This window comes from Toxorhynchites rutilus, chromosome 3 (assembly GCF_029784135.1).
Source record: "Toxorhynchites rutilus septentrionalis strain SRP chromosome 3, ASM2978413v1, whole genome shotgun sequence".
In the NCBI taxonomy this organism is placed as follows: Eukaryota; Metazoa; Arthropoda; class Insecta; order Diptera; family Culicidae; genus Toxorhynchites; species Toxorhynchites rutilus.
The window spans coordinates 163,689,540-163,713,201 of record NC_073746.1 but is presented as its reverse complement, the minus strand read 5'-3'; the positions used below and the strand labels follow the sequence as shown (position 1 = coordinate 163,713,201).

Sequence of the window (23,662 nt, the reverse complement as noted above, 5' to 3'; positions counted from 1 at the left end):
ATTCTTAAGTTATGATTTTTCAAATTCAACCGATGGTCCAAAAAGCCATTTTTCCAAAAATTACTATTTTATATGAATCGGCCCAGCATTGAAAAGGTTAGTTAATTTTTGAAAAAGTCATTTTTGGAAAAAAGGAGAAAATTATTTTTTGGACCATCGGTTAATTTTGTGAAAAAAAATACACTGGCGAAAAAATAGGATCCTAGTCGCATAGATCTAGTCAATTCGCACAGGAATATTGAACGAAGACTGAAGACGAGATAATTTCGAAAAATCATAATTTAAAAATGCAGACAAACACATCTCTGATTTTTGGATATTTGGGCTTTCAAGAAAAAATATAAAAAATACTAGCTGACCCGGAAAACTTCGTCCCGCCCAACCTTCAAAAATCTACGTTTTCTTACTATGAGCATGTTCATGGATCCAATCGCAGAACTGTTCATTGATTGATCTTCTAATCGACCCCGTTGAATTTACTTTTTACTATAAAATTCTTAGTATTTCTAACAAAACTCATCATTATAATATCAGATTATTTTCAGACACAATTCTCGTTCAAAATTTTTCAACCACTTGCAAATAACATGTTTCTCCGTTACATGGAATAAATGTTTTATACAGAAAATATGATAGAATAAAGACATCCCTAAATCGGATAATTCCTTCCTCGAGTTCTGCTCTTATCAACACATTCGGCGATATTCTTGTACTGGTATAGATAAAAGAAGATATAGGAGTGCGTTTCATCACATTAAAATCCATTTCCAGCTTCGAACAAAGGGCAATTTCGCTACCGCAATCATCAAATGGACTAACAGCACTTGTCACCATGTAATTGCAGAACATATGGGAATTTAATTTTACGAATTTTCCCTTTTTCCTTCAGAGTTTTCCGAAAATTTTCAACTGTCATGTTCGGTTGGAATATTTTTGGTTGAAATATGTGTAATATTTTTATGGGACCCCATCTCCATTTCAGAAAAGAGGGAGGGAGGGGTGTCATGGAATCATGGAAACATTTCTCAAACACCCTCACATCCCAAACTGTGCTTGATTTGTTCTCGAGTTATGCAGAAGTTTGTGTTTGTGTGCCCCCTGTAATTTCTGTTTCGTTTGTATGGCTGCCCCCCCTTGAGAGGGGGTGGAGTGTTTAACCACCATAGAAACATTTATTGTACCCTAAAACCTCCATATGCCTAATTTTGTTCCATTTGCTTGATTAGTTCTCGAGTTATTTAGAAATTTGTGTTTCATTTTTATGGCAGCCCCCCCTTAGAGAGGGGGGTGGAGAGTCTAATAATCATAGTAACATTTATTGCACCCTAAAACCTCCACATGCCTGATTTGATTTTGTTTGCTTGATTAATTCTCTTAAAATAATGCAGAAATTCGTATTTTGTTTGTGAAATTATTGATTTTATTTTATTTTCATGACTTTGGACTAAAGGACGCTATACTTTTTATATATTTTCTAGAAACCTGAGGATATTTTACAATCAAAAGTTATGAATTTATGAAAAAAGTCATTTTTGGAAAAAAAAAATGATTTTTCGAACCATCAACTGAATTTGAAAAATCATAACTTAAAAACGACAAAATCACATTTCTAATTTTTAGATATGTTATGAAAAAAAACCTCAGCCTTCATCCTCTAGTCCAAAGCCATGAAAACATCTAAAATCAAATAAAATAAAAACGATTTAACGAAAACAAAAACGAAAACAAAATCCAACTTTTTGCAAGTGTGAAATTTTTCTAAAAAATATTAATTGTCTTTAATTTCATATGTCGATCATCCAAATCGATCCAGTAATTCAAAAGTTATGAATTTTCAAAAAAAAATCATGTTTGGAAAATTGCGAAAAAAATGATTTATCGGACCAGCCTAAAATGGAAATTAGCACCCTAATGAAAAAAGTGAAAAAATGCAGGTCTAATATTTTGCGATAAAGAACAAATCTGCCACTTTTCAACGAAAATCTGAGAACCACCATATCGGTTTCACATGGAATTCACATTCACAAAAAACCGAATACTTAGGGCAATAAGCAATCCTGATTTCTTCTTGGTTTTGTTTAATATCTTCCTGATTTTTGAAAATTATAGTTGGCAGCACTGCGCGGAAGCCTTGATAAAAGGAGGGTCTGCTTCATCATATAACGAAAAATGATTTTCCTCTATCAACGCATCCAAGAAAAACTATCGAAACCTAGTTACTATTGTAGATGCATTCACCAAGTTCAACTGGATCTACTCAGTGAAATCAACAATGGCCTTAGAGGCTCTTCAGAAACTTGAGGCACAAAAAGCTTGTTTAGGAAACCCCGTTAGGTTTCTTTTCGATCGTAGAGCAGCTTTCACCTCGACTACGTTTCAAGAATACTATGAGCATGTAGAATGCTTACAATGCACAGTGTCCAGGAGATGCATTTATGTGGAAATTAGCATTTAGAGCTCAACAGTTATTCTCTAGACAAAAAATGTCTTCGACAAAGTTGTTACATATGATAGAGCGCTCAGCGCATAGAGTCGGGAGGGGCCACGACCACTCCCGTGTCTGCTTTTGCGACCTAGGCACACTCCTGACAAGCACGAACTAGCACGGTGATTTGATCATCGATGTTTGGCCAATAAACAAAATTTCGGGCCGCATCCGATCGATGCCTGAGTGCCCTCTGTGCATTTGCTGGAGTACCTTCTGCTGCAATTTCTTCGAGACTACGATCCGATCACTGTACACCAGGACCGTACAGCGAATCTCGAAGAGCGCAGAACTGCTGGACCTCCGGTGTTCCGGAGAGAGACTTAGCTTCAAATGGCCAACCCTTTTGCACAAACTCCACGACCTTCTGCAGAGTCTGATCCTCAAAGGTATCGTGCGCTATCGTTTTGTAAGAGACGGGAAGATATTCGATGGAGTGGCAGACAATATTGCAGATGACACTTACGACTTCCAACGACCCGATTATGTAGTCCTCGTCTGACCTGATGTGTGAGTTGATTAGACGAGAAAGGATGTCTGCATGCCCGAAGTGATCCGTGGAAATATATTCGATGTGGAAGTCATACAGAAGCATAGTGAGGGTCCATCTTTGAAGGCGGTTGGCTGTGTACGGAGGAATCCCACACTTTGACCCAAAAATCGCTAGGAGTGGTTTATGGTTGGTCTGTAGAACAAACTGTCTCCCATTGTGTGAAATTTTGTGGCGGCGTATACCAGACCCAGGGCTTCCTTCTCGACCTGGCTGTAGCGGGATCCGCTGGCGTCAGACTTCGGGATGCGTGATAGATTGCCTTTTGTGATCCGTCGGGAAAACGATGTGCAATGCGAGCACGAATGCCAACATTCGATGCATCTACTGATACACCTATTTAAAGTCGAGGATTATAGTGCGTCAGCATAAGCGGAGACTGGAGAATCTCCTTGAATCGGTCAAAAGAACGTTGACAGACATTGGACCACTGGTAGCTGGTACCTTCTTTAAGCAACTCATCCAGCGGTTGACGTAAGGTACGCATTTCTCGGATGTACTTTCCATAATAATTTATCGCACCCAAGTAGGATCAAAGTGTGGAAACGTCATGAGGGGGAGGCATATTGACGATTGCCTTCACCTCATCCGGGTCCGGACGGATGCCTTCGGTGTACCAAGTACAAGTACGGATGCCTTCGGTGTCCAAGGTCTGTTGAAACGGCATAGCCCCTTGTGGGTGTTAATGGTAGCGAACTTTCTGCTTTCCTCGTCAATAATCTCTACTTGCAGATAAGCATCTGAAAAATCAATGTGACTAAACATCGTACAGTTCGCCATTCGTTTGAATATGTCTTCCGGGAGTGGAAAATGATAGCTGTTCGCTTCAAGTGCGCTATTTAACCCAGCAGAAAAATCCGCACGAATGCGCACTGACCGATCTGGCTAGCGGACCACTACGATGGGAGCTGCCCAGTCTGCGTTGGTCACTGGTCTAATGATGTCTAAATCTTCGAGCCGCTTCAGCTCGTCCTCAACCGGCCTCCATGTTGTATGAAACTGGCCGTTTGGGCTTGGACTCCGGCTGAGCGTCTGACTTGAGGTTGAAATGCACTTGTGTTTTAGTGCAGAGTCCCTTGCGATTGGTGAACACATTGGGGAATTCGGCCTTTAACTCAAGAACCAGCTGGTCTGGTTGTTGGCTACCAACCAGCTTGCAGAATGACGAAAACTGTACATCCCAGAGCCCAAACTCATCCATTAGATCTTTTTATTTATTTTATTTATTTTATTTATTCGTTAATTCATCAACGGGCTTTAAGGCCCTAATGATGTAGCTTACTTCTAAATACGAATATTGCATTACATAAAAGTCGTCACAAAGTCATAACATAAACCAATTATCACATGGCAATTTTAATCATTAAAAAAAGAACTGAATCTTTGACGAAGAAGCATTCGGGATAGATTAAAGTCGACAGCCTTAAAGTCAAACAGCCTCTATTAAAGAGTCGTTGCAAACCACTAAATCCACCGAACATGCTATAATTCGTGCGTAGTACAGGCAGTCGTAACATCGAATTATTTCGGAGAGCTCGAGGTCGAACGTTGATATTTATTTTTTCCAAGAGAACGGCACAGTCTATGCGTCCTTGCAAAGCATCAGCGATCAGCAAAGCTCTTGCTGTGTCTCTACGAACCGACAAAGATTCCAAGTTGATCAGCTGACAACGACTCTTGTAGCTCGGTAATCGGAAGGGGTCTGTCCATGGCAATCTACGAAGTGCATATCGCACGAACCGTCTTTGAACTGATTCCACTCTTTCGACACCGTTGTTGTAATGAGGAGTCCAAACTGCTGAACCATACTCTAAAATGGAACGAGTTAAAGAGCAGTAGATGGATTTAAGGCAGTAGATGTCCGTGAAGTTTTTGGCAATCCTGAAAATGAACCCCAGAGTTCTGGACGCTTTGTTAACCATGAACGAGATGTGCTGTTTGAATGAGAGTTGCGTGTCCAAAATAACTCCCAGATCCTTGACTTCGCTAACGCGCTCGACAACCGTGTCGAACAAGGCATATTTGTATAATATGGTCTGTCTCGTACGCGCAAGCGAGATAACAGAACATTTGACGGGGTTTACATCCATTCGGTTAAGAGTGCACCAATCAGCAAAAGCATCCAGCTGTCGTTGAAGGAAGCGACAGTCTTCTATTGAGCAGATCTGGAGGTATATTTTCAAATCGTCTGCATATGATAGTCGTGGTACTGCAATTACCAGATTTACGTCATTGAAGTAAATCAGGAAAATTAACGGGCCCAGATGGCTACCTTGTGGTATGCCGGACGTAAATAGCAGTAAAAAGAGAAGATTGGCAATCACCAATAACGACGGCTAGTCGACTGCCAGTGAGGTATGATTGGAACCATTGCAGAAGGTTGCCGTTGATCCCGAGTCTGCCCAGTTTCGCGATAGCTATATGGTGGTTCAATTTGTCGAAGCCTGCTGTCAAATCAGTATAGATGGCTTCCGTTTGAGCATGCTTTGACATATTGTCGGTAATGTAAGAAGTTAGGCACAGAACAGTTGTGGTAGTAGAACGACCTGTCGTGAATCCATGTTGATCAGTACTAATGCTCAATTGTTCATCGGTGAAAACACTGGCGAATTTTTCTGAAAATAGGTTGCAGATATCCTGCTGGGTAAATGCCACGCTTCCGTTGAACGTCATAGACGATGGCAGACCCGCTTCATGGCGCTGCTCGTTCACACAATTCCAGAACTGTTTGGGACGCGATTTAAGTTTTCTTTGTATTCCTCGCTGGTAATGCTGGAAAGATTGCTTTGCAATACGTTTATATTCCTGGTTGATTCTCGCATAGTGACTTTCAAGTGTTTGTGTGCGATGTCTAGTGAACTTTCTCAATGCGGCCTTCTTTATGGATTTTAGTCTTCGCAGTACACCGGGTTGCCATGGTTTACGGGATGCAATGGGGCACTTCTTCTTCGGCACATATCTATCGATAATATATGTGAGAACGTTGGAAAATGTTAGAGCAGCGGACTCGACGTTATCGGTGTCTAATATGTCGCTCCAATTGTAGCTAGATAGCATCTGGGTGATACCATGATGGTCGGAATTGCGGAAGTCGTTGAAAACGGCTGCGACTGAAATATCGAAATTCTCTAACAGCTTTGTGCCAACGGTGGCCATCAGGGGTGGATGATGAGGGGTTAGTTTCACAAGAGGAGCAGGAGCCTCACATAAGATTGGGGCTGTATCCTGCGCACTCACGAAGCAGAGATCCAGACTACGATCATTCTGGTTGGAAACGTGGTTGATTTGCGAGAGAGTGGTTAAGCTGTAGTTGTCCAACAGAAAAGAAGCGTTGGGGTGGATAACCGAGTGACCCAAATCCGGATAAAGGAATCCGTCGTGAGATTTCTTTCACGAGATCCCAGGAAGATTAAAGTCGCCCATCACAATAACTTCATCGGTTGCTTTAGCGACTTCCAGAACAGAGAAGACCGACTGGGAGTGGATCTCAAAAAGTTCGCGTTCTCGTATTCGGTCAGGAGGAACAAACAGGAACAGTACCTAGTAAACAGGAACAGTACCTCATACAGGAACAGTACAGGTAAAACAGGAACAGTACCTCTCTTTATGGCTGGTACGACCACAATCACGGCACTTGTGTGTCTTAAAGCTGCATTCGCTGGAAAAATGCATTCCGCCGCAGGACCAACACGGTGTCTTCGGTGTGTCGAATTTGTTACCACCAAACTTCTTCTTGTGCTGGTTACGGTGGGGAGAACTGGATCGAACAGCTTGAGTAGCAACAGTCGTAGCAGTGGAGGCAACCTGACGTCCGATCAGCGAAGTGTCTTTCTTCAAATTAATCATACTTTTGCACTCCTCCACTATCTTCTCCAGCGTGATGTCCTGTGTGTCGTTGATTTTTGACAGCAGTCGCATCCGGATGTCCGCATCCTTGGGTGATTTCAACCCGCACACATAAACTAGTGCCTTAAACTGGTCCTCTTTTAGCTCCTGCAGCTTGAAATCCACACAAGCTCGATTGACTCGACAGTAATAGGTTATGAAATCTTTATTCGCCGTTCGGAGACACTTGTACCGGCGATGAAACGTGGAAACCGGACTGCCGAAAATGGTTTTTAATTTGGCAATCGTCTCCTCGAAGGTGAATTTCTTCGAGAGCTTGGGAAGAATGAATTAAGTGTACCTTTCGTGTGCTGCCGGGTTGAGCTTGCGAAGCAATAGCCGTACCTTCGCGCCGTCGTCCAGTTTGGAAGCGTCTTTCTCAAATAGATCCGCATACCTGCTGAACCATGAATCGAACGAGCAGTCTTTCTCCAGATCGTAAGCAAACTCGGTAATATTACTCTCCAAGGAATCTAACACTAGCTTATTCTGGTTGGTGTTCTGGACATTCCCTTAAATATTTGCAATCTGATCCGCCAACTGTCTGCAATCTGATCTGTTGGTTGGCTGCAAGATCGTCTCCTCGAACAGTTGATCCATGTTGCTGCCTGGTGGCACCGGTAGTTGTGGTAACGGCATGGGAAACACGTGGGGGGAACACGACGGGGCGTTCTTCAACCTGTTTTCACGAAAACGGAAAATTACCGGCACGACTTTTCTTACAACCTCGTTGCCACTTTGTTACGATATGAGGGTAAAGCGAGGACGTAACGTGACAAACGAATAAACATGTATTTCACGTATAGAAAGTTAATAGTACAATTGTATACCACGTTCTCAATCGGCTCTATGGATAGTTGATAATCACGAGGACATTTCTCTTCAATCACATCCGGTTTGTTGACAGCTGTCGGGTGACGGCTGTGAGCGTAACAGAACAGGGTCACACTCCAACAATAAGGAGTTTGCAAAAATATTTGTACTGAAAATTAAAATATCATTGACATTTGAAACTCAATCTTGGATCTTGTGACCCTATTTGCTAAAATGACATCTATATTAAGCGAAATAAGCTTTGAGTCCGTCCACATGCGTCCCCAAGATCTGCCAGAAGAAAACTCGCACTATTTTTCAAACAATGGAAGATTCGAATGAAGCGTTGTAGAGCTAGTGACATTATATAAATATGTAGCAAATCCAAATAAAATGTTTTACAACATCAGTCTCGTTATTCAACAGTCCAAAATCGCACCGAGATAAAGTCGGAACATCCGAAGAGCTGCATTACGCCAACGTTCACCATCATTAGCATCGTAAACACCATTACCGGCTAGTGGCTTTCCCATTTTGCCTGAAACACCAGAGAATCGGATCTATCCTTTTCCCCAGTGGACACAATCTGCCGGGGTCATAATTCTTGCTTTACATTACATTATCTATGCTGCAACTTTTGCTTCCGGATGTCGCTCTTTCCAATGCGGAAGTGTAAGAAAGATGGAAAATCATGAATTATGACATTCGCATATAAAGAGTACGACTGCCTGCCTGGTGAACCCTTCGGAAACAGTTCGAAAGTTGTTCAGCAAATTGCGGTAAATTGTTGATGAAATTACACACGAAGCTCCGCTCATAAGCTATTTTCGGTCATTGCTTTCACAAGTTACTCTAGCGCTGATTGTCGAAATCGTTAAAAGTGAATTTTTATTGGCCGCTGTTTGAACGATGCCGACCCGAAGTTTGCCCCTACGAAATGTATGGAAGCGTTTTACAACCGACAGTATATTTTCAATATCGGTTAACTTTTTGTGTGTCAATGCTAAGGATCGATGTTAATTAAACTGATCGTTTTCCGCCGCCCATCAGATAAACTGACGCTTTAATTAATACTTCGCCGATGTCTGTTTCATCTCAGCCGGATAATTTCTGTGAGGAAGAACAACTAATAAATTGCAGTCTTAAGTTACTTCGCAAGGGTCGTATTTGTGTAATCGTTCCGAGGTGGGATTCCTTCGCACCGCAATGTTGGTTTGCATTGTGTGGCTCTTAGGAAACTGATGAAGATGGGGCGGGGAGAGCTCGCTGCACATAAACCTGGTTTTGGATATGGTGAGTGAGCAAGTAAGCAAGCAAAACACTCCAATTTTGAGCCTGCCAACAAAAACGGCGAAGCTATAGATTCCATTTAAAATCGCTGTACTGCTCTATCGATGAGACAGGATGTTTTCGGAAACATACACGGTGAACAACGAAATTCCCTCTACAATACGCGCAGCATCCGCCGAGTATTCGGCAACTGCACGATGAAACTCTCACGGATTGTGGGCGACAATTTACCTACTGGCCGCACTCCCTATATTATAAATATCATTTTATGATCATAATGATCACGCCAAGTGCACCATAAAAATAAATATATTGTAAATGTCTACTTTTGGCGTCGTGGTGTAAATGAAAGAGAGAGGAACACGGGACCACAGGGAGGTGGTAGTAGGATGCGAAAAATAAGCATCACTCTTATTAATTTACTGTGAATTTTTTATAATCCCGTTTGCACTCAACCACTTTTCAGTTGCACGCCGTTGAACCGAACGGGAGAACCATTGTCGGGTGCTGTGGGTGTCATTTGGGTCGAATCGGTGGATGACTTTTGACTCGTGCTCATCGAGAGTATTTGAGAGACGTATGTATAGGAAAATGCACTTTGAGTGCACAGCATCATTCACTGCTTGTGGTGTGTATATATTAATTTTGTTTTTTCAGTGTAAAATTATCGTCAAATGTTTTGCGCGAATGATTTTCTGAATTATGAACAATTAGCAATGGTTGCGAACTCTGATGCACTCTGATGCTGTATTTCACTGAACTTCTTTGCCGCTCACTCTTGGCAAAGAGATTACAATTCACACGTGAAGACAGATATTCATTGGCAGCTTCTTTCAGTGGTTTCGTGCCAAGTGGTACCATTCAACCCCTCATTAATCTCATGAAGTTCTAAAGTTCTAACTATACAACTATTGTGATGTAGGACTGCGTCTTTCGTTTTTATACTGGTGTGTAATTCCAATGTTTTGAAAGCGAGAGCGTTAAACCGATTTTGACCATTAAAACCCTCTAACCAACTGAACGAAATGGTATGATAATCAGTTCGTTCGAAAGAAAAAATGCCTACGCTTCATATTGCTTGTTACCAAAAACTTATTTCAATAGCTAAAAAATGCTTTGAAAGCAAGTTATTGAAATCACAAAAATCTGTATATAAGCAGGTGCCAGCTCGGGATTCACTCAGTTATAATTGTATAGCTTAATTTATCGCTGCCACAAGCGAAGCTTACTTCATCCATCGAGAAAGAGCAGATAAACGGTGTCACCAAGAGCCTGTGTGTGCACCTATGTGTCGTGTTCGTTCAAGCTTCCCCCTAATATCAAAAAAAATCTACCGGGAAGAAGTGATACCACTAGGAGGCCAACGAAAACTTCGGCATCGAAAAAGGCTTCCGCTCAACCCTTTCGCTACGAGCGTCATCTATAGGTGACATCCGCGGGACGACCTGTGTGTACGAGTGTCATTTATAGACGACATCAGGGTGATACTGCACATCGATCACACCAGCGCGATATGCATACTTTTCGACGCAGACCTCCGATCAGCGGTAGCACTTCGACGGAGTACACTATCGTAGTGAAAGGATTAAAGGGATAAAGACTGGGCGTTGCAGACAGCCGCCACACAAACATACACAATTCTTTTCGTTCGGTGACAATCGCGTCCGCATCGATTGCCGGCGGGTATCGAGGGTCGAGCGAGAAGACAGCCGCCAAGGAGAAACCGAAACGATGTCATCGCTGCTGGCAAATAATCTGCCACTGATACTGCCGGAGAACTGTAAGTTACTACTGCAACAAAAAGAAAGCTTCTGCTACTGCCAGTGCAGCTGTAGCAAAGCAAAAACTATCGAAAACCATTGGATAGTAGCCGGAAACTGCCGGTAGCCGGTCTGCCATGCAAATGGAACACGAATTTTTGTATCACTCAAGAACTAATCAAGTAAATGAAACCAAATTAGGTATATGGAGGTTTCAGGGTGCAATAAATGTTTTCACGGTGGTTAGATACTACACCCCCTCTCGGAGGGGGAGCTGCCATACAAATTAAAGACAAATTTCTGCATGACTCGAAAACTAATCAAGCAAATGGAACCATATTTAGCATGTGAAGATTTTAGGGGGCACGAAACGTTTCTATGGTGAATAGACACTCTTCCCCCCTCTCTAAAGAAAGAGGAGGGAAGGGGTCTGTCTTTATGCTATCATATTTTCTGTATCAAACATTTATTCCATGTAACGGAGAAAAATGTTATTTGCAAGTGGTTGAAAAATCTTGTACGAGAATTTTGTCTGAAAATAATTTGATATTATAATGATGAGTTTTGGTAGAGGTACTAGGAATTTTTTTAGTAAAAGGTAAATTCAACGGGATCGATTAGAATATCAATCAATTAACAGTTCTGCGGACTCATGAACTTGCGCTTAGTAAGAAAACGTGAATTTTTGAAGGTATTAATAACAAACAACAAATTTTGGGCGAGTCGAAGTTTGTCGGGTCAGATAGTTTATAATATAATACTGCGATTAAATACATATTGTTTTGTTTTTTTTTTCGATCAAGAGCGGTCAATAGTCCTCAGAAAACATACGCTGCGTTGCGCTTGAGTACGATTTTCATCAGCGCACGATCACAACAAACTCGTGTTCACTCTTGGTACGGAGTGTACCAAATTCTTAAACAAGAGGGCGCCGAATGAATACAGCGCAGAATTCAAATACTAAACATCGCTTCTCATTTATGTGATGCGCCCCTCATTTTATACAGACAAATAAAATTCTAGCGCCCGCTTTGTGTCGTGAATTTTGAGAACGAGCGAAGTTCTAAGCAAAGCATAAAAACAACTACCTGCCTCCATACCAACCGTTTGCGCTTGTGTGAAGAAAAATAACTCAACAGAAAAAGCAAACCAGATTCAAGCGCGGTATAAACAGGTACAGAATTACGCGCAAAACTCGGTGCAAAAACTGTACTGACAACAAAACATTTGATATGTGTTGAACGCATGTGTATACAAGGAGTGAAAGCTCAACTGAGTACAAAAAACTTGTTACACATCGGTACCGCGTTGCATTCTGAAGACTGGCGGCCAACGTAAGATTTCGGAAACTTGTTAGGGGTAAATGAATGATGATGGTCCCGCCACCTTCCCCTACAGAGGTTTGAGCAAGACGAGTTATCTAGAAGATATTTTTTTTTTCTCAGCTTTGAAATCAGTTTAACAAAAAAAAAACAACTGATTTTATCTACAGATATAAATTCAAAAGAATAATGTTTATTGCATTATCAAAAGAGAAGCCAATACTCAGTCTTGTCCTCCACAGAGCCGATACGGTCCCGACAAGGCCCTTGCAGCCAATTGGTCCACTAGAGCACAAGACCAACCGCCAGCCTAGTTTTGGATAGACAATGAGTATCCCCATCCAGAGAAGTCGAGAAATTTTCCTTTACGAAAAAATCCTAGACAGGCTCTCACAAAAACTTATATTTTATATCCTTTATATCTGTGTGACGCGGACGAGGCTCAAACTTTTGTAGACTACTTTTATTTTTTTTAAACTAATACAAAAGGAAACAACAAAATAAAAATTAAAATAGTCCATCATCACCAAGATCATGACAGACATAATACTGATAAATACAAATTAAAAAAAATAATAATAAAAAAGAAACAAATTCTACACTGTATAATCCGTTAAAAAACTTCGTCAGGTAAAGTATTCATTGAACAAAAATGTATAAATAAAATCTGCAATAAACTGTGTACACAAAATTATCCGTTCGTAAAAAACTTCGTCAGTTACTATTCTTCGTCAAAAATTAAAAAAAAAACATTAACTCAGCTCTTAAAAAATACAGCTCTAATGTGTGAAATACAGTGCCTCTTGAATTCTGTAAGTGTTGTAGCGCATTTAATATGTCTTGGCATCGAGTTGAAAACATTTATTCCTTTCCTGTGCGAATTTTGTGAAGCACATGTCAAGAAATTGGGTGTTCTCAATTCATTCGCGTTTCTAGTGTTATATCTATGAAAATCACTTCCTCTTTCAACTCGATCACTCAAATATCGAGGCAGCAAACCGTTAACTACTTTGAAAATGAACACCATAGTTAAATGAACAATTCTTTGCTTCACGGATAACCATTGCAGAACGTCCAGCATCAAAGATGAGGAAGTGAACCTATTACATTTAAGAATCAATCGCATTATTTTATTCTGCAAGCGCTGTAACCTCGATATTTGTGTGTCATTGGCTAAAAATAGAATGGAAGAACAAAAGTCTAAATGAGGAGAGATGATTGATTTGTACAGTAGTGTTTTGCTGTGAATGGTCAAATCGTTTTTCAATCGACATATTTTTTTTTTGTCTGTATTATAGTGATTTTCAACTCATTTGGCTGGTTCGTCACTTTTTACTTCCATTTTTGGAGTAATGTCGGGAGTGAGAATTGAACTCGTGACCTTTAGCGTGAGAGGCATGGATGTTACCACTACGCCAGATCGCCTCCTTCAATCGACATAAGATTCCATACTTTTTGGCAATTTTCTTGATGACATTGTCAATGTGAGTGTTGAACTTGAGTTTGTCATCAATAATCACGCCAAGATATTTAATATCCCGAACGCGATCAATAGTCTCATCATCAATTACATATATTTAGTTTTACTTATGTTCAATTTTAGCTGCTTATACTTCAACCATCTACTTAAAGAATGTAAATCTCCATTCAAATGTAGCACGACCTGATTCAAATCATTAGCTGCAATGAATAACACAGTATCATCTGCAAAAAGATTGATGTCACAAAATCGTAAAACTCGTCGCATGTCATTGATGTACATAATAAATAAAATGGGCCCTAATACACTTCCCTGAGGTACTCCAAGACATATTTAAATATTCTAACAGCTGGCCTTTAACAACTAGTTCCAATATTTCCTCTAATGTGTGCAATATGTTGATGGGACGAAACTCTTCGGCTTTAATCGTTCCAGCAACCTTTTGAATAGGAACTATTACGGATTCTTTCCACGCTAGAGGCACATGCCCAGTTAGCAACGATTTATTAATGAGGTCCAGCAAGATGTAATCAATAACATGAAAGCAATTTTGAATAACTCTAGCATTAACATTATCTACTCCAGCCGTCTTTCCTAAAAAAAAGCAAATAGTCCTAGTTTAATGTAATAGGGTGAAAACTTTCAAAACTACAATTACTATTAACCGGCTGTTTTATCTCATCAGGTTCATCGACCAATTTAATAGATTGATTGATCAATGAAACACTATCGACAAAATAATTGTTAGACTTAGCTGCTATCGCCTGTTCAGATTGTTCAAAAGTGCCATTGAAGGTTATTGACCGCGGTTTGCTGTTACTAGGTCTCAATAAAGTTTTCAAAATTTTCCATAACTCTTTGTTGTCGTTTTGATGCTGATCAATTTTCCTCTGAATATATTCACAACGAGTTTTCCTAATCGATTGTGAACATTTATCGCGCGCGATCGTGTACATTTTCCAATGATTTTCATTACTAGTACTACGAAACTTGTTGTACCATTTGTCTCTTTCACGTTTAAGGCGCAAAAGATCTAAATTGTACCAACTGTTCCAGTTTTTCAAAGATACATACTTTTGCGTAACTAGCTGCTTTGTACACGTTTTCAAGGTAATAGTTAGAACAGCTGCTGATACGTTTAAATTATCGGCCTCGAGTGGAAAATCTCACCACAAGATTCGAAATAGCACATTTCGAGTATTTCCTACAGCACTTTAATTTCACGAAATCGTTGTTATCAACGACATGATCTACAACATTGATAACCAAAGTCTCATGATCGGTTATTTTCAAATTTATAAATAAATAGGGTACAATAAATCTTAAGAAAGACAATTCATTCTTGCGCAACACTCGTCGACAAACGATGTTTACTCAACAATTTCTCGAACGGGAAGTGGTGTTTGTGAGGAATGAAGACCGAGCGCAACATTTATGTAGACTGATCATTCATCCATTCATAGATAATTTATTCAGATGCAACTTCAAATAAATGATCACTAAACCAACGGTAGTCCTACGTCAACCTTGCGGTTATACCACAGATATAACCCTTCCTAATTTTTTGGAGATTCGTTTTTCTAACTATTGTTTTTGATAGCTTACATGTGACTTATGATACCGTCGATGGGGGTGAGAATGGCTGAGATTGACAAATATTGCGAATATTTTCGAAAGCTGTGAACCTACTACTACTACTTCCAATGTATAATAATTATATGTGTTATTGTTAAATAATTCATGATTTTTTTTCCGTTTTTGACCCATTCTCACCCCCATCGAAGGTATTTGTTAAAATATTAAATATGGTCAGTTTGTATTGTATTTTCATCATGAAAAGACTTACACCTGTGTGACGTCTAAAACAATTGAATTCTATTATCTAAATTTGCGTTCTGTGACAAATGTGGAAGACTATTTCTAATTGCATGGATATATCAACAAACAATATCAATCGATGATTACAGATTTTTTCGTTTAAATACAAGTATTGGATGTGGTCGATCTGTTATTTTTTCCTCAAGATGGCAGTACCTGATACACAGCTTGCAACCAATTGACCAATTAAGAACCGTCTTGAACCATAAACATGCACTCTTGAATAAATTGGCCGCCTAGATTGTGTGATTTGACACCTGTATGCTACTTGTTGAAGGGTTACGAAACATCTCACGTACGAATGAACATTCAAGTTGTAAGCCTCTAACTATGGCTTGGAACACCTCAAATGTCGTAGCAGCCATCATTTGCATGAAATATTCTCCAAAAATTGAATGGCAGACACGTCATCTGTTGAATAGAAATTTAACACACTTTTCTACAATTGTTGTGTATTTTAACCAAAAAGTAGATCGGCCTAGGGTGGCACAGACTGGAGCTTAACGTAGGACTGTGATTGTTTGTAGCTTGTTATTTGCAATGAGTTTTTTTTCCTATTTTCAGAAATCTGTAATTTACACTGTTTTGTACATCAAATAGAGGTACTGGAAAAACAGTTACTTATATTAATTTATATCTTTTAAACGGGTAGGATGAGGCAGAATCAAAAATCACATTTTAACATGGACACGACACTCGACATCGATATAAAAAATCAAATGTGTTATTAATTATGCAGACGAGGACAAGAAGACATCTTTTATAAGCACATTTTTGAACACAAGTCTGAATAGATTAGATATAAACCAAGGTCTAATAAATCTATAACTACAGAAATATAGTATGGATAAAAATAGCATTTTCTCATATGTTGCCACGTTGTCCGGCACATTGTTTGTAGAGAGTTGTAATAAGTTGTAATAGCTATAAATAGCCAGGTGATGTATATTAAATAACCTATGGCTATGAGTGCTCTCTTGGGAAGTTTGTGTAGTTGTTGTAGTAAATTGACGAGTGGCTAGTAAAATCCAAATAACATCTCCATTATAATTGTCAAATTGTTATCTTTTTTTACTATATTCACTGTTCATGTTTTGAGCAAAAAAAAATTATAATTTCCTGTCTAATGGCATACAGCATAACATATATCGCAATAACGATTTTGCGTAATATGCGTTTGAAATCTCTTAATGAATCGTTACATGCTTCATTTTCAATTTCGTAGGGTGAAAGTTTTACAGAGTGAAAAATTAAAAAAAAATTGTAAGGAAGATGTGAAAAGAAAGAGTCGATGTAGAGAAATCAATTATGTCACTTACACCTCTTTCATTTTGAGCCCTTCATGTTGCATCACATTCACTACACAAGCCTGTCTCGAAGAAGAAGAAGAAGAAGAAACACACTGTATCAAAGTGTGGAACACAATAAAACAGAATACACGTATAATAATTTGCTCACTTCTAGTTTGGTGGTCATCGGAGAAACATCGTTGCCGGTGAGCGTCGAGCGGGAACGGATTGTCTTTTAAGGACAAGTGAAGGAGGAGTATTCAGAAGTGTTTCTTTCCACAAGGGCCCTTCTCAGGGCTAGAAGCGAATGAACTGAAGAAGTTAAATACCAACCATGGAATGGAATGGGATGGAATGAAACCACAGTTGCGAGCGAGCTAGCCAGCACAATAAAAATTTCTAATGCTGATTTCAGTCATATACGCATACAAGAATTGAGTAAATGGAAGATATTGCAATTTCGTTCACATTCACTAACATATACGTGATACAAGCGCATCAAATGGAGCGTTCATTGTACGGGCAAGGGGCGAGGAGAAAGGAACTTCTGCAATTTAACAGGTTGAGCCCCGCGTCGGTCTCTAGGAGCTGACGTAGAGCTTTTTGGGAGAGAAGCGCTGACTGACTGGGACTGACTGTTACAAAATAAGAAAATAAAAATATATGTGTAGCCGATATAGTGGTTTTCAGATTTTCATGGTAATTGGCAGGTTTATTCCTTATAGCAAAATATTCGACCCGTTTTTTTTCATTTTTTCAATGAGGTGCCCATTTCCACTTTGGGGTGGTTCGAAAATTCAATTTTTTCCCCCTTTTTTCCAAAAATTCTTTTTTTTTTCAACAATTCATAACTATTGAACCACTGAACCAATTAAGATGGTCAACATATCAAATTAAAGCATATTAGCTATCCTTTCAAGAGATTTGGATTTTGTTTTCGTGGTTATTGATTATATTTGTTTTTCATAGTTTTCATATTTGGTTTTATAGTTTTCATGGTCTCGGGACCAAGGGCGCTATATTTTTTCTTGAAAGCTGATTTTTTACATAACATATCCAAAAATCAGAGAGGCGTTATTTTTTGTTCGTGAGTTATGATTTTTCAAAATTGTGTCGCCTAGTTGCAATACCGGCCAACTCCAAAAAGAAAATTTTTACATGAAAGACGATTTTCTGTTGCATTATGCCACCTGTTTTGCAGCACATCATGATTTGCTAATCGATATTGGTGCTGTTTCTCACTACCAATAACATCTACCCTAACTACCATAACATCCGAAGTAATAAACAAGCGGATTGAATAATATAATTCCGTAGTTCTACAATGAAAATGCGGTCGTATCCTAGACACAACCCCTTACAAATTTTTGAGCGATTGATGCGTGCGCGCAAAAAGAATCGCGTAATTTCGAGCAAATCGCATAAAAAAGAAAACTTGACCTTGAGTTATCAATATCTGATCCAAGAGTGTAATTGTTACACAAAAGGAGAGCGAACGAGAGATTATTCCATCTGAAATCCGGTATCACAATTGCTTCTACCTATGTGGCAAGGAAAACTGTTCCGAGTTTTCAACAGTCCAGAGTATTGATAACCATCGAAGGGAGCTTTTTGAACTTGTCAACTCCATTATTTATGATTTGCAGGTTAGATACGCTTCTGTTTTCATGCTCTCACGTTCTACGACACGAGAAGGAATGTAGACACGATACTCCAACGAGAAAGGTTGATCGGCAATAATTAACTCTGCGTGCTTTCGGTTAGTAACAACAACTCGAAGGTTGTTCGGTCTAACCTTAAAAATTTTAGTCACGGATGAATATCTTGCCAGATTTTTCATGATTTGAATAACACGAAGGGCCTTTTTAATTAGATTTAGGTCCGAAAAAGAAGTACTGGACCGTAGCCAGACGAATTATCTTGATTAACCTTTAATACGAGACTACAGACGGGGTAGACAAAGCTTTGGTGGTAGGTTTCGAGAGGTTAGGAGGAGTGGTTTTTAAAGGGATCGTCCTAGGAAAAAAAAAATTTTTATTCTGCGCGAGAACACTTTTTTGAGTTATCCTTCAGGAACTTCAATACTGGGAAGATTTATTTTTATTTTAAGACTTTTTCTTACCAGTTGATGTGATTCATGAATTTAACAAAAAGTCAGAAATACCTTCTTTCAACATGTCCAAAAAGGTTGATCCCAAACCAACCTAAACTTATTACAAGATTTTTCCTTTCATTGTTTCTGTTTTAAGCATAACTCCAACTTTTGATAGAACGATTTTTCTCTCAATTTAATCTGAATTAAAGAATATACAAACCTCTGCAGGGATCAGATATGGGACCGTCATTATATTTTTTAAAAAGAGGTTATCTGTTTGAGAAGGATGCTTTATACAGTTGGTTGATTCGTCCTCAGAATAAATATCTCCGATGTTGGAACATGTTTAAGTGATTTTCAGTTTCCCGCCGAGCAATCATGAGGAAGTTACTGGTATCTGAATAAGGGATCTTCATAGTCAGTAAAATTAGGTAATTTTGCAAATTTTGAGTTTGTTACATGTCAGTGGTCTCTAAGTGCTTTTATTATTTCTAATCTCAAAAAATATTGATTAATATTATTGTTTTGATCAACCAAATAAGGGAAGAGTGGTCCCAATAAATTGTGAAGATCTCTAAGGAGTAAAATACATATCCATTGACATGATCGACCATGTCAAGGATAACTTTTGAAGAAAAATAAGTACTGAGACGATACCAAAGGAATATTATTTTACGATGCTGAATTGCTGACTCATTGAAAAGGTACCACAGTTATTGAATTTTTAAGTCCTAAATTTACGAATATTTTTTTCTCAACTCTATGTCAAATTGGCGTGATCGATAACTCGTAAATTTTTTAATCAATCGTGCTGAGATTTTGACTTTTCGAGGGTATATGTAAACCCATTTGTTTGACGTGAACGAATTGGCGAAAATTTTCCTTTACGAAAAAATCCTAGACAGGCTCTCACAAAAACTTTTATTTTATATCCTTTATATCTGTGTGACGCGGACGAGGCTCAAACTTTTGTAGACTACTTTAATTTTTTTTTAAACTAATACAAAAGGAAACAACAAAATAAAAATTAAAATAGTCCATCATCACCAAGATCATGACAGACATAATACTGATAAATACAAATTAAAAAAAATAATAATAAAAAAGAAACAAATTCTACACTGTATAATCCGTTAAAAAACTTCGTCAGGTAAAGTATTCATTGAACAAAAATGTATAAATAAAATCTGCAATAAACTGTGTACACAAAATTATCCGTTCGTAAAAAACTTCGTCAGTTACTATTCTTCGTCAAAAATTAAAAAAAAAACATTAACTCAGCTCTTAAAAAATACAGCTCTAATGTGTGAAATACAGTGCCTCTTGAATTCTGTAAGTGTTGTAGCGCATTTAATATGTCTTGGCATCGAGTTGAAAACATTTATTCCTTTCCTGTGCGAATTTTGTGAAGCACATGTCAAGAAATTGGGTGTTCTCAATTCATTCGCGTTTCTAGTGTTATATCTATGAAAATCACTTCCTCTTTCAACTCGATCACTCAAATATCGAGGCAGCAAACCGTTAACTACTTTGAAAATGAACACCATAGTTAAATGAACAATTCTTTGCTTCACGGATAACCATTGCAGAACGTTCAGCATCAAAGATGAGGAAGTGAACCTATCACATTTAAGAATCAATCGCATTATTTTATTCTGCAAGCGCTGTAACCTCGATATTTGTGTGTCATTGGCTAAAAATAGAATGGAAGAACAAAAGTCTAAATGAGGAGAGATGATTGATTTGTACAGTAGTGTTTTGCTGTGAATGGTCAAATCGTTTTTCAATCGACATATTTTTTTTTTGTCTGTATTATAGTGATTTTCAACTCATTTGGCTGGTTCGTCACTTTTTACTTCCATTTTTGGAAGAATGTCGGGAGTGAGAATTGAACTCGTGACCTTTAGCGTGAGAGGCATGGATGTTACCACTACGCCAGATCGCCTCCTTAAATCGACATAAGATTCCATACTTTTTGGCAATTTTCTTGATGACATTGTCAATGTGAGTGTTGAACTTGAGTTTGTCATCAATAATCACGCCAAGATATTTAATATCCCGAACGCGATCAATAGTCTCATCATCAATTACATATATTTAGTTTTACTTATGTTCAATTTTAGCTGCTTATACTTCAACCATCTCCTTGAAGAATGTAAATCTCCATTCAAATGTAGCACGACCTGATTCAAATCATTAGCTGCAATGAATAACACAGTATCATCTGCAAAAAGATTGATGTCACAAAATCGTAAAACTCGTCGCATGTCATTGATGTACATAATAAATAAACATTTTTCAAAGTTAACAAAATTCTGCTTCAGTAAATCTCAGCTTATTCCCATTTTCACTCAAAGTTAGATTTTTTGAGCGTTGGCAAAAGGTAAAAATCGGAGGGAGCCAGCAAGTGAACGCTTGCAAGTTGGTTTTTTATTCAATCAATTCCGCCTTTACAACACTAAAGGGTGTACCGTTTAAAATCCGCACACACTCAAAGTGCTCTAGGTTCTGATTGATGATTTTCAACTCATTTGGCTGGTTCGTCACTTTTTACTTCCATTTTTGGAAGAATGTCGAGAGTGAGAATTGAACTCGTGACCTTGAGCGTGAAAGGTACGGATGTTACCACTACGCCAGATCGCCTCCTTGAAGTGAGCAAGACTTTCGTGACCAGCTTTCGTGCAGAATACCAAAACTCGAGGTGGACTACGTACGTTTAAAATTCAGCAGTCCTCAAACCGTGAAGAGAAACAGAATACGGTCTCAAAAAGCCGTGCTCGGAAGTTGTACGACCAAGAGTGTCTCCAAAAGCGGCTTCTACCTCTCCTGAAGGCTCACGACGGTACGACGATCTTCTGGCCGGATTTGGTACCATGCCAATACAACAAGGATGTGTTAGAATGGTATAAGTCGATTTTGTGCCGAAAGATATGAACACCCCAAACGCTCCGAAACTGCGCCCAGTAGAAAAATACTGGGCCATTATAAAGGAGCACCTTCTAAAACGACCTAAAGTGATGAAGAAATGAAGAAATCATAAGTTAATATGCAAAAAAAACAGTTGATTCTGGGGTCGTGTTGAACCTGATGACTGGGGTTGAGACCAAGGTTCGCGCATTCGGATATTAAAGGCGAAATAAATTAAATGAATGATGCCAAAACTAACTTTAATTGTGTCTTTTTACACCCTAAAAATTTGGTGATCACGAATCAAAACTTGAATATTGAGGAAAAATTTCGTATTTGCGCATTTTAAACGGTACCATTCCCATATATATTGTCACGTATTTCCTCATCCAGCTGGACCAAAATGTTTTTATAATATTTTTCTGTTATTGTTTTACCGGTTTGAATTTAATCGGTCGCTAAATTTTTTCGCATCCCTTAAACCCATGATATGGAAAAAACGCATATTTTCCAAGAATACATACGAAACTGAAATCATGTGGCAAAAAGTCGATGCTACAGGCAGCATCCAAAAGAAATTGGTGTAATTTATATATTAATGTGTTCAATAAACACTTTTTTTCTGAATCGACGTGGTTCGAATATTTTTTTTTTATATGATATGATGATGTTATCGATTGAGAGGAGAAATACGTTCTATATCTGATCACCCTAAGTGGCATCGATTTCGACTTTTATGGCTCATAATCATTTATTTATTGTGCTCATCTGTCGAATAACGTTCTACCTTAGTTTGAACAATGAAAAGAGGAAGGCTACAACTGCTCAAGGAGTCACACATCCTAGCGTGAACGGCAGCATCAACCGGCAACCGGTAGGTTATTGTTCCACTTATTGCCTTGGTGTATAAATATCTGCCGATCGCATCGAACGTCGTTTGTTGTCTGTTATTGAAATATGGATGAACACATCGGACCAGACGGCGTGGGAGGATCTGAGAATTTTATCTTCTCCTGTGATCTCAGTGTCATCTGTGCGATTGTGAAATGTGCAATTTGTATTCAGTTGGGTTGAAATTCAACAAGCGCAGTTAAACGTTTACTGCTCGTATGGATGACTAATGGAATCTCATTTCACCGGAGACAAAACAACTTTCGAATATGTCCAGACATATTGGAATGGTTTGTGTTGTATGCAATTGATTTTTTTTTGTCGGTCCCGAATTCATTTAACAAAACTTATACTATTAACCAATAGCTCAATAAAATGGTAAGAACCTTCCACAAGTGCAGCGACGATGTTGATGACTGAATGTTCCGGGAAATGCATCCTCATCCGGAAATAAATTCAATAACTCCCCCGGCCATCCTTCTGATAAGCCCTCCCCCGTAAAGTAAATTCTATCCCTAGCCCAATCCCGTAATCAATTCACGTCGCTGAATCTTCCCACGCTAAATGAAACTTCACTTTACGGCCATTCTCCAACAATCAGTAGATTTAAAGCACAGATCCAAGACGCGCAAAAAGGAAGCACCATGCTTCCATGCTAAGAGGCTGCAGTGTCCTTGCTCTGGACCAAGTAGTGAGCGCACTGCAAGCACCCGATGGAAAAATAGGTTAATTTTCTTCTGATGGCATCTATCCGACACACCAGAGAGTGCTGGATAGTTCTTTTCCAGCGTTCAATTCACGCTGCATTAGGGTGGATGGCTTTATTTTCGGTTTAGAAACTAATCGCGACCAGCAAACTAATATGAAAGTTTTATAGTTTTTCGATTTGCGCTGAGGCGTTTCGCACTAATCAAAGCCCCGGACACTTGCTTCCTGGCTTCCTGGCATCAGGGTTCGGTGCAGTACTTTAACCTTCGGGGCGACGGAAACGCAGGAATAAACACACCAACCGGATGG

At 39.0% G+C, this 23,662-nt stretch overlaps 1 protein-coding gene and 1 long non-coding RNA gene across 3 annotated transcripts in view; one reads left to right on the top strand and one right to left on the bottom strand.

The window, feature by feature from the left end:
- Positions 1-23,662, bottom strand: part of LOC129775980 (follicle-stimulating hormone receptor) — a 429,827-nt gene that overhangs the window by 222,161 nt on the left and 184,004 nt on the right. The window lies entirely within an intron of this gene.
- LOC129775984 (uncharacterized) overlaps positions 1-23,662 on the top strand; it is a 154,574-nt gene that overhangs the window by 125,291 nt on the left and 5,621 nt on the right. The gene's annotated exons all lie outside the window — the stretch shown is intronic.